At 40.3% G+C, this 12,161-nt stretch overlaps 1 long non-coding RNA gene across 2 annotated transcripts; it reads right to left on the bottom strand.

Moving 5' to 3' along the window:
• Nucleotides 1-6,891: 6,891 nt before the first annotated feature.
• LOC106092073 (uncharacterized) lies at nucleotides 6,892-7,934 on the bottom strand. Of its 2 annotated transcripts, none has more exons than XR_001222090.2 (2): nucleotides 7,681-7,934; nucleotides 6,892-7,606 (listed from the first exon to the last, which is right to left on the bottom strand). It is a non-coding gene; the product is annotated as an uncharacterized LOC106092073 (long non-coding RNA). The 2 variants fall into 2 exon arrangements; XR_001222091.2 differs by having other exon boundaries at nucleotides 6,892-7,332.
• Nucleotides 7,935-12,161: the final 4,227 nt, after the last annotated feature.

Below are 12,161 nucleotides of genomic sequence, written 5' to 3'. Positions count from 1 at the left end.
AAACAAGTAAAAAGGTATTAAGTTCGGCCGGGGCGAACTCTTATCGGCAGATCGGTCTATATAAATATATAGTCCGATCTGAACCATATTTAGGTCAGATGTTGGGAGGTCTTAACCTACTTACTGTTTCAAATTTCAGGGAAATCGGGAAATAAATAAAGCTTTTATGGGCTTCAGACCTTTTATCGGGAGATTCGTCTATATGGCAGCTATATCTAAATAAAGTCCGATCTGAACTACTCACTGTTTCAGATTTCAGCGAAATCGGATGAAAAATTAAGTTTAAAGGTTAAAATAACCCACTGTTTAAAATTTCACCGAAATCGGACAAAAAATAAAGCTTTTACGGCCAGATATCGGAAGACTTAAAATAACCCACTGTTGTAAATTTCAGCGATCTGAACCATATTTGGGCCAGTTGTCGGGAAGCCTTAAACTACTCACTGTTTCAAATTTCAGCGAAATCGGATGAAAAATTAAGTTTTTATTAGCATTAGACCCTTTATCGGAAAATCGGTCTATATAGCAGCTATATCCAAATATGGTCCGATTTGGCCCGTTCAAACCCTTAACCAGCGTGCATCAAAAAGACGTATCTATACCAAGTTTCAGCTCAATATCTCAATTTTTGAAGGCTCTAGAGTGATTACAACAGACGGACGGACAGACACACGGACATCGTTAAAACGTCTTAAAATTTTACGGCGATCCGAAATATATATACTTTTTAAGATCGGAAATTGATATTTCGATGTGTTGCAAAAGGAATAACTACGGTGGTGGGTATAAAAAGAATACAACACTGAGTTAGGTTTGGTGCAACAATTTTGAATTTTATTAGATGGACGGAAAGGCGATCTTTGCAGTTGAATGTTTGAAAATGAACCCGCCACGCCAATTGTATCGGAAGTTGCAACTTAAAAAATGATTCGTCACAAATACATGCTATCCTCATTGATAGGATGACGTTAGAAAGCGAAAGTAATTGGGAATTTTCTTTAAAAAGTGTAGGGTTCGCGGTGTTAGCTTAAAATCACCTTGGATTTCTATTTTTAAAAGAAAATAACGTGTTTCGACGTAAACATCGCCGCCCGCCTTGCAGTACGGCTGCAATAAAAGTAAGAATCATTTCGGTGTTGCAAAATTCGAATAGAAAGAAGTAGGAAAATACATATTTGAATTATTTTTTATGGTTAAAATTAAAAGGATTACAATTCATGTTATATTTATTCAAATTTTTTGTATTATTATTCTATATATATATACGAACATATAAAAAATCTTTTCAATATGTAATAAAAAATGGTAGCTAGTTTATATGTAATTCTTTGAAATTCAGTTCATAGTGCTAGTGCGGTTTTGGTGTGTTACCAGTTTGAAACTCTAGATTTGATGTCTTATGGCGAGCTACTTTGAACAAAGCCCGTAAAGTGGCCACCCAAAGATCGTATTCTAGGCAGTAGGAAGCCGATATTTGTTTAGGATCCCTTCTCGGATCACCTTAGCGTAAATATCGACTCCTAAGATGATATCAACGGGACGGGATTTGAAAAATTCTGTGTCCGCTAACGGAATATTTTGGAAATTTTTTCGGAATGTTTCTGGGATAGATTAGTCAGGAGTTAGCATGGATATTCGATTTTTAACTTTTAGGATAGTTTTTAACTGAACGTTGTGATCATGTATAGAGATCATGGTAAGTGGACATGTTGTTTCGTCTTTTAGCGCTAAGGTGGATAGATCTAATTTGTCTGCAATGTTCGAGGTTATGCAGCTCGTACGGCAACCTGAGTCAAGAAAGCATCTCACCACACTATCCTCGGATTTGCAGCAAATCTTGACTACTGGAGATGGTAGGAAGCAGCATTATTGAATTCTGCTTTAGGAGTCCAGAGAGCGAGGTTTGGCCAACACCGGAATGTGATCTGGTTGTAGATGGTTTTTCGTTTGTAGTGCTTTCCACCAGTTTTGTAGATCAATCACCAGATTTTTGCCGTGGAGGGGATTTCCTGGATCGGCACCTCGGGTGTAAATGAAGCAGGGTGTGATGCTTCTGGTTACAAACTTATACCCGGTTTTTGTGAAGCATGTGCCGTCTGAGTGATTGTGAGTCAGACAGTTTACACAGTTCCCATAGGTTTTCACAATGTTTTCCCGCTGCGTTATATTCATTTCCAAAAAACGGCTACACTTCCTTAGTGCATGGGGGTATCGGCATATTCTGCAAACGAATTGTTGGTCTCCTTTTGCAATTTTTAGTACTTTTTCTGTTGTGGCGCATGGTGAATACAATGTGAATACATGGTGAATACTATAAAATCCAAAACGAAATAACTTTCAAATCATGGTTTTGTTGGAGGTTTTCGTTGATGGAGTGGTTTATTAGTTTTTTGTCGGTAGAATGACCAACTTTGTTATAATTTGTAGTATTTTTTCCTTTTTCAATAATGTTATCAGCAACTCTAACTCTGCCATCACTTCCGGAATAGACCTTTGAAATGCGACCAAGGCGCCAAGAATTGGGTGGAATGTTTTCTTCACGGATCACTACCAACATATCTTGCCTTAAATTTTCTGTAGGTCTTCGCCACTTGTGGCGTTTGTGTAACTCCTTCAGGTACTCATCTTTCCAGCGAGTACAGTGTTGGTGGATTGCCTTAAGCCTTTGCCAACGATTAACAATAGATATAGGAGCTTTTCGGATATCTGGATCAATTGGGGCTAGGATTGGAGAACCGATCAGGAAGTCCCCAGGAGCAAGGGCATCGAGATCAGATGGATTTTGGGACATTGAAGAAATTGGACGCATATTTAGACAGGATTCAATTCGGGACAACAATGTTTGCAACTCCTTAAAAGTATATTTAGAGCTACCAGCTACTTTACTTTAAAGCTTTTTACACCCGCTTTCCAGAGACCTCCCATGTGCGTTGCACCAGGTGGGATGAAATGCCAGGATATGCTTTGATGGAAATAATTTGATAGAATGGCCTGATGCGAAGTTTGGATGAATTCCTTGGCAATAGTTTTGGAAGCATTCACAAATATGGTTCCGTTGTCCGAATGGATATGCAAGGGACAGCCTCGGCGAGAGATAAACCTACTGAACGCCGCCAAAAAAGTGGAAGTAGAATGTCAGATGTAGCTTCGAGGTGTATTGCTTTGGTGGAAAAGCACACAAATACACATACGTAGCCTTTTGTAATCAAGCAAACTCTACCCGTACAATTCTTCACATCGAAACGTCCAGCGAAACCTATACCTGTATGGACGAATGGGCGAGAGATTTCCGCTCACTCTGGGGGTAACGCTGCCATAAGCCATAAAATACATGGCTTGCATTTATTGATAGTGTATTTTATCAACGTTTTAACCTTTGGAATACAAAACTTCATCCAGAGTAAATTAAGGACTAACTGGTTTCCTCCATGCAGGGATATCACGTCGATAAATGGAATTAGTAGCCGGGAAAACTAGCAGTTTATGGTAGTATGATGGGATTTTCTCATTGTACGTCAAGGATGGAGAGGACGCAAGCCTTCCACAAATGCCAGGATCCCGATCGTATTGGATTTAGAAATGATTCTCTTCGAGGATAAGGATGAGTATTCATTCTGATAATACACCTTCTGACTTAATACTATCAATCGATTTTGAGTCCGAATAAATTCGGAAGTCGACACCACCTTCAACGGTGAATGTAAATTCGAACCAAATTTGGAATTTGTCCTGAAGTAAAACCGAAGTTCTCGAAATAGCTGAAATTGACATTTATAGTTTTTCTTTCGATTTCCATGTTTTCAATGGTGATAGCTTTGAATTTAGGCCACTCAAATGACTCACATTTAAGCCAAGGTGGTCCGTGCCACCACAACTCATTATCCACAATCTCTTGTGGAAATATCCCCCGGCTCGCCATATCGGCAGGATTGGATTTAGATGCCACATGGGTCCAATTGGACGGGCAAGTAATCTCAGTAATCTTTGAGACTCTATTTGCTACAAATGTAGTCCAATAGCACGGAGGTTTCGATAACCAGGACAACACAATAGTGGAATCCGTCCAACAATGCACAGTATAATTAGGAATATTCAATTGCGGAATAATATTGTCTATCATCTCCGCTTATAAAGCGGCGCCGCATGAATGTAATCAGATGCCCTTACTCGAATATATAGGATTGCTGCATATGCTTTCTCGGATGCATCACAGAACCCATGGAATTGAACCCCACCATCAGGAGCATAGTAGACCCAACGTTGAGTTTTAATGGAATGGAATTTATAATTGGATAATTAGTTTAAAAGGATTTCTATCGAGACAGAATCCGAGGAGAAAAACTTTCGTCCCAATCAATCTTTTCCGTCCAGATATCTTGCATTATTATTTTCGCAACAATTATGCAAGGTGAGAGCCATCCCGCAGGATCAAATAGCTTCGAAAGTACCTTCCTTTTCGAATAGGAAGTGGATTCGGAAAATGATTGAATGGAGAAGTAAAAAGAATCAGCCATTGACTTCCAGCGAATGCCCAATATCTTCGCCGTGCTGTTGTCCTCCAGTTTAAGAAAATCGTCACAAAGAAGATCGTCTTTGGAAATATCGGATAGAATTTCGTCATAATTTGCAGTCCATTTCATGGTGAACCCCGCAGACTCCAAAGCACTGACTAATTGACTCCTAGCCTCTTTGGCAGCAGAAACAGTATGGGCCCCAACTAGAGCATCATCCACATACATGGAGTTGCGCAGAATGTCACTTGCCAAGGGATATTCATCCTCCACACTCTGTGCCAGCTGCAAAACAGTTCTAATTGCGCAGTTCACCCCGAAAGTGACAGTTTTGAGTTCATAATCCCGGATCGGACAACTAGGACTACTTCGAAAAAGGATACGTTGGAATGGAGTATTTTTCGGATCTACGAGAATTTGGCGATACATCTTCGTAATGTCGCCGTTGAAAACATATTTGAACAACCGCCATCTCAATATCAGAATCGTCAGATCATTCTGTAAAATCGGCCCGACGTGCAAGATATTGTTAAGGCTAGTCCCATTGGACGTGAGTGATCAAACGGTAAACACGACCCTTACTCTCGTAGTCGTGCTGTCCGGTTTTATAACAGCTTGGTGTGGCAGATAGTAGACATCATACGATTTCTCAGAATCGGAAGGAGAGGCCATACTCATGTGCCCCAGACCAATGTACTCCTCAAGAACACTGTCATATTCGCGCTTGAATATAGGAGTTCGTAAAAGACGTACCTCGTTTCGTTTCTAAGAAACTGGGCCATTGCGCCTTTCCTTGAATCGCCCAGACAAGATTCTTCGGGAAACTCTTGTCTGAATGGGAGGGATACCACATATCTCCCATAAGTAACCCGTCTCGTAGAACGGGCGACAAAAAATGTCTTCGGGGAGGCTCTTCCACCTCCCAAAAATGTGACATCTGTTTGTCCAACGCAACTTCACAGAAATAAGAAACAACTGTAGAATACGATTTCGAGAGCTGAATGGGAACAGGGCCCTTAAGGATCCAACCAAATACTGTTTCCTGAGCCATCAGCGAACCACAAATCGGATTCTGAATACCGGAAAAACCAGCTTCAAACACGACCAAATTGTCGGCATGACGGATAAACTTCTCCAGAGACACAGCGAACAAAAGGAAATAAAGAAGGGTCAAGAGTGATTATAATAATCAGTAGAAAGTGAATATTGAAAGTAAATAAGGATGGTTATCCCAAGGTGAAGTCAAAAGAATTGAGTCCAATATCCGATAGCGCCACGAACCTAGAACTCAAAAAAAATCTGTATCAGTAATGACAGGACTAGGGTCCCCGTTGGAGTATTTCGAAAAGGGGGAAAGAAATGGATCTTTTTCCTTAAGGAAATAGTCGAAAAAATGGATCCCTCTTCTTTAATAAATGGGTCCAACGCTATTTTATTTCCCAAGTAAGTGAAATTAAGTCAACCAAAGAGATTTAATATCTTTCCGCATTAAATATAATTGAAGCTTCGTTCAGAATTAGACTTACTTTACTTTAATTGGCTATGACAGAATATTTCTTCCACTAGCCGAGCGTAGAATAACGTTCCAAGCGTCTCGATCTTCTGCGCTCATTCTAAAATCTCTGACACCAAATTTCGAGGTGTCTCCCACAACTTGATCTTTCCATCGGGCTTTTGGTCTTCCCGGCTTGCGTGTACCACCGTGTTTGCCTTCAAAAGACTTCTTTCTTGGAGCTTCTTCATCCATTCTGACAACATGACCTAGCCAACGCAGCCTTTGTATTTTGATGCGTGTAACTATGCTATCGTCGTCATACAGCTCGTGGTTCATACGTCGCCTATATTCTCCGTTAATGCAAACTGGTCCATATATTTTACGAAGAATCTTTCTCTCAAATACTCCAAGCACTGCCTCATCTGCTTTCACAAGTACCCATGCTTCAGAACCATATAACAGCACGGGTAGTATCAGTGTCTTGTAAAGTGAAGTCTTCGTAGTCTTCAGAATCAGACTTCTCACTAAATTTCTGTTAAAAATAGTCGAGCCTCAGGAAACTTTTCATAGAAGCAAAGTTTCCAAATATATTGAGAATTGTCCAATAGAAATAGCATTGCACAAGAAATGTTCTACAGAAATAAAAAATAATGTAGGACAAATAATTAGATAGAAATTAAATGTAGGGAAAAAAGTATTCTATAGAAATAAAAAAATTCTGTAGAATAGAGTGTTGCCAAAATCTATGAAACAAGAAAGGTTGAGAAAATTTTCACTTCAGAAATAAAAGTGTTGGCGAATCTTTAGAAAATTATACAAAAAAAAAACAAGTATCCGAGTCCCTAAATGACCGTAGTTCAAAATAAAGATATATATAAAGTCAAATAAAAGTTTGTAAAATGGTAGAAAACTATTTAAGGAAAAAGAATTTACAGTACATAAATACAAATTTCGTATCAATCAATAAAAAACTCTCTACGCCACTGAGTATGTTCGCTGGGTTTCAAAGCAAACACAATAGATACTGCGATCAGGATCAAAAAGCAATATGTTGGGATAGTATTTTAAATAATGTAGATATCGTACAACAGCTTTTTTTTGTCTATTACCCCTTCACTGAGGAACAATATGGAATTCTGAGCAAGACAGCAGGCCTAGAGTTCGTTGAACTTGTGTCTGTTATCACCTTTTTCCTTCACTTGGAGTCCGCGCAACAGAACAGAATGGAATTGTAAAACAAAGCAAAACAGATTCCCACGAGTATAGCTGTATCAAGAGGTGGAGCTTGAAAGAAGTGTGTGAGCAGTGGATTGACAAACTCCCCACCTAAAAAGAAAAGGCAAGAGCTAAATAAGTCTTCTGCTGCTGACAACAACAAGAAAGGGAGCCTCGAATGCGAAAGAGATCTCGTAAAGCAAATGTCTCCAAGCGTAAGTGCAGCAGTTCCAACCAAAGTCGATTGAGTGAAAGAATGTAATGAGTGATGAGCGTGGTACGAATTAAAATCCAATGTCACTCAATCGAGAGAATTGCCGATAGACTAGGAGAGTAGCGTAGATTACGCTCCAACTTGAGTGCGTCGCCGCTGACATCAACAGCTCTGCAAAGGCAACGAACGTGTTGTTCGTGTTTACCACCACGAGATTATCTTCCATGAATAGTTGAAAAACTCACCTCAAATTCATATATATTTGCGACTATCAACCATGTCTTTAAAAAATTTCCACATTTGTTTTCCAATCTCTGCAATACTTTTCCTTAGGTCTTGTCTTCGGCAATCTTGGACTGAATTTTTATTTACGCCTTCTTCTGTGGTTGGCGACTTGATTTTTTTAAGCGACTTCTTTTTTCATATTTCTTAGGATCTGCTCCAAAACAATTCCTTGTGTATATTTAATTTTCCGTGACTTTACAAATTCTAAATTAATTTTTTTACAACAAAAGACATGGATGTGTCTATGCTTATCACAACTTGCGCACTATGATATGACTAAACGAATTTACCAAGAAACAAGTAAAAGCGTGCAAAGTTCGGCCGGGCCGAATCTTATATACCGTCCACCATGGATCGCATTTTTCGAGTTCTTTTCCCGGCATCTCTCCTTAGGCAAAAAGGATATAAGAAAAGATTTGCTCTGCTATTATAACGATATGAAGATATGGTCCGGTTTGGACCACAATTAAATTATATGTTGTAAACCTTTGTAAAATTTCAGCCAATTCGAATAAGAATTGCGCCCTTTGGGGGCTCAAGAAATAAAATAGAGAGATCGATTTATATGGGAGCTGTATCAGGCTATAGACCGATTTAGACCATAATAAACACGTATGTTGAAGGTCATGAGAGGATCCGTCGTACAAAATTTCAGGCAAATCGGATAATAATTGCGACCTCTAGAGGCTCAAGAAGTCAAGATCCCAGATCGGTTTATATGGCAGCTATATCAGATTATGAACCGATTTGAACACTCATGGCCCAGTTGTTGGATATCATAACAAAATACCACGTGCAAAATTTCATTTCAATCGGATAAGAATTGCGCACTCTAGAGGCTCAAGAAGTCAAGTCCCCAGATCTGTTTATATAACAGCTATATCAGGTTATGAACCGATTTGAACCATACTTGGCACAGTTGTAGGACAGTTGAACCGATTTGAACCATACTTGGCACAGTTGTTGGATATCATAACAAAATACTTCGTGCAAAAATTCATTCAAATCCGATAAGAATTGGGTCATCTAGAGGCTCAAGAAGTCAAGACCCAAGATCGGTTTATATGGCAGCTATATCAGGTTATGAACCGATTTGAACCATACTTGGCACAGTTGTTGTATATCATAACAAAATACTTCGTGCAAAAATTCATTCAAATCCGATAAGAATTGGGTCATCTAGAGGCTCAAGAAGTCAAGACCCAAGATCGGTTTATATGGCAGCTATATCAGGTTATGAACCAATTTGAACCATACTAGGCGCAGTTGTTGGATATCATAACAAAACACGTCGTGCAAAATTTCATTCCAATCGGATAAGAATTACGCACTCTAGAGGCTCAAGAAGTCAAGACCCAAGATCGGTTTATATGGCAGCTATATTAGGTTATGAACCGATTTGAACCATACTTGACACAGTTGTTGGATATCATAACAAAACACGTCGTGCAAAATTTCATTCTAATCGGATAAGAATTTCGTCCTCTAGAGGCTCAAGAAGTCAAGACCCAAGATCGGTTTATATGGCAGCTATATCAGGTTATAACCCGATTTGAACCTTATTTGACACAGTTGTTGAAAGTAAAAATTAAATACGTCATGCAAAATTTCAGCCAAATCGAAGAGGAATTGCGCCCTCTAGAAGCTCAAGAAGTCAAGTCCCCAGATCTGTTTATATAACAGCTATATCAGGTTATGAACCGATTTGAACCATACTTGCACAGTTGTTGGATATCATAACAAAATACTTCGTGCAAAAATTCATTCAAATCCGATAAGAATTGGGTCATCTAGATGCTCAAGAAGTCAAGACCCAAGATCGGTTTATATGGCAGCTATATCAGGTCATGAACCGATTTGAACCATACTAGGCGCAGTTGTTGGATATCATAACAAAACACGTCGTGCAAAATTTCATTCCAATCGGATAAGAATTACGCACTCTAGAAGCTCAAGAAGTCAAGACCCAAGATCGGTTTATATGGCAGCTATATTAGGTTATGAATCGATTTGAACCATACTTGACACAGTTGTTGGATATCATAACAAAACACGTCGTGCAAAATTTCATTCCAATCGGATAAGAATTTCGTCCTCTTGAGGCTCAAGAAGTCAAGACCCAAGATCGGTTTATATGGCAGCTATATCAAAAAATGGACCGATATGGCCCATTTACAATACCAACCGACCTACACTAATAAGAAGTATTTGTGCAAAATTTCAAGCGGCTAGCTTTACTCCTTCGGAAGTAAGCGTGCTTTCGACAGACAGACGGACGGACGGACGGACGGACGGACGGACGGACAGACGGACGGACATGGCTAGATCGACATAAAATTTCACGACAATCAAGAATATATATACTTTATGGAGTCTCAGACGAATATTTCGAGTAGTTACAAACAGAATGACGAAATTAGTATACCCCCCATCCTATGGTGGAGGGTATAAAAATTTTCAGAGGTGATTTTCCCCTCCTAATGCTGGCAACATTTGTGAGGTACTATGTCATGTAAAACTTCTTTCCAAAGAGGTGTCGCACTGCGGCACGCCGTTCGGACTCGGCTGTACAAAGGATACCTCTATGGACATACACCCAAACTAGTACTTGGCATCTTGTGCGCTCTAAAAACTAACCTCGAAAAAGAAAATTTTTAGTAAGGAATTCAGTGCTACTTTCAAAATCCTTAATGGTTTTCCATACCACTCCCCTAAGTTGGTTCATGTCTGGTATCGTGTCCCCACCTAAGTACCGGTGTCTATGACAAAGGAAATGCTCCAACGTCTCGTCATCTTCCCCCTACACATGTTATAACTTGCCGCACCGATTTTGCATAAGTGAGGTCGTATTCCTATGTGTCCCGTTATGAAACCAAAACCTATACTGGCCTCGCTCTTTCAGAAATAGCCTCGCCCTCTCACGCTTTGGATCATCCCATTGGATTTTCGCCGTCCTACCGACTGTTTCGCTGTTCCACAGTGTAACATGCGCGTTCGTAGCCCACGCTCTTAACTCGCTCTATGACCAGTGTCCTGAGGAAGAGTGGTTCCACAGCTTTCTCACCTGCCGATGGATGCGTACGGAAACTCATCATGACAAGATCTAACGAATCTTGTGAGGATGAACTCCTGGTGGAATTAGTAAGTTCTGAGTGGTGGAAGTTCTGAGTTCTGAATATGGTCCGCTTTCTGCAGATAAATCTCCACCATTGTAAGGCCATTCCGGCGGCACTAAAGGTCCTCCTGATGGCAGGGGGATTTGATATGGTTCTTATCCAGGGTTCGTGGACTAAGAATTCCGGTATATAAATTACTCAAGGGCACGAGGAATGGGAGACACAGAGCCTGTATTCTTGCCAGGTTAGGTTAGCTTAGGATTCCCAATATATGGCACACGATTTAGAGGTGCAGCCTTCAAACCTGAAGTCGCTGGTTGAAGCCACTTCTATAGAACAGAAATCTCCTGCCCGCCAGGAACAGGCAGGAGGTACAAGATATTACCTTTGTATCGGAAGATATAAGAAGAAGAATATGCGACTGGGATGTGTTGGATAGCCACAGTTTCTCTGATCATCGTTATATTAGTGTCAGCCTTGGAAAAAATACTGCAGAAATGGTACCACGGCTAAACAGAAGAATGGCGGATTGGGATAAATTTCAGCACAAATTCTGCACTTCTATACCTTGTATACCAGAAAACGAAGTGGCAACTACGGAGGATATAGACATAATGGTTAAGCGAATCACGAAGGCCCTGAATGACTCGGTTGTGTCAGCATGTCCTAGTGCCAAGCCAAGGGACAAACAGCGACCGCCATGGTGGACCCCAAGCTGCTTGGTCCAAAAAAGGACTGCAGAATTCTGCAGCTCCGCGGAGGACCTATTCCGGTGGGGTATATTCAGAAGTCAGAGAATGTATGGACAATGTCTAGTGAGGAAACACTAGAACTACTCGTTGATACACATTTCCCGGGAAATTATCCAACTGACAACGTGGAACCAGAAGAGGTTGTCACTGGTATACATTCATCGGAGACTATTAGGGAAATTGTGTCTGAGCCGAAAATTTTTTGGGCGATAAGAAGTTTCGACTCCTTTAAGTCGCCAGGCCCTGATGATGTATCACTTGTGGAATTACAAGCTGTGTCTGATAGACTGGTTTCCAAGTTTAGGGAGATATGCTCTGCTTGCATTAGAATGTCATATATACCTGTGAGATGGAGGGACACGAAGGTAATTTTCATTCCGAAAGCAGGAAAACCCACACAAAGGCGAAAGATTTTCGTCCTATTAGTCGGTCATCCTTTATGCTGAAGACTCTTAGGAGGTTGATAGAAACATATCTTACGCAAAGATTCGTTGAGATCGCCTGTCGCGGCAGCAGCATGCACATAGTAACAGCAAATCCACTGCAACCGCCCTTCACGAGCTAGTCTGCTAC

Source organism: Stomoxys calcitrans, chromosome 1 (assembly GCF_963082655.1).
Source record: "Stomoxys calcitrans chromosome 1, idStoCalc2.1, whole genome shotgun sequence".
In the NCBI taxonomy this organism is placed as follows: Eukaryota; Metazoa; Arthropoda; class Insecta; order Diptera; family Muscidae; genus Stomoxys; species Stomoxys calcitrans.
This window is presented reverse-complemented; position numbering and strand designations above follow the sequence as displayed.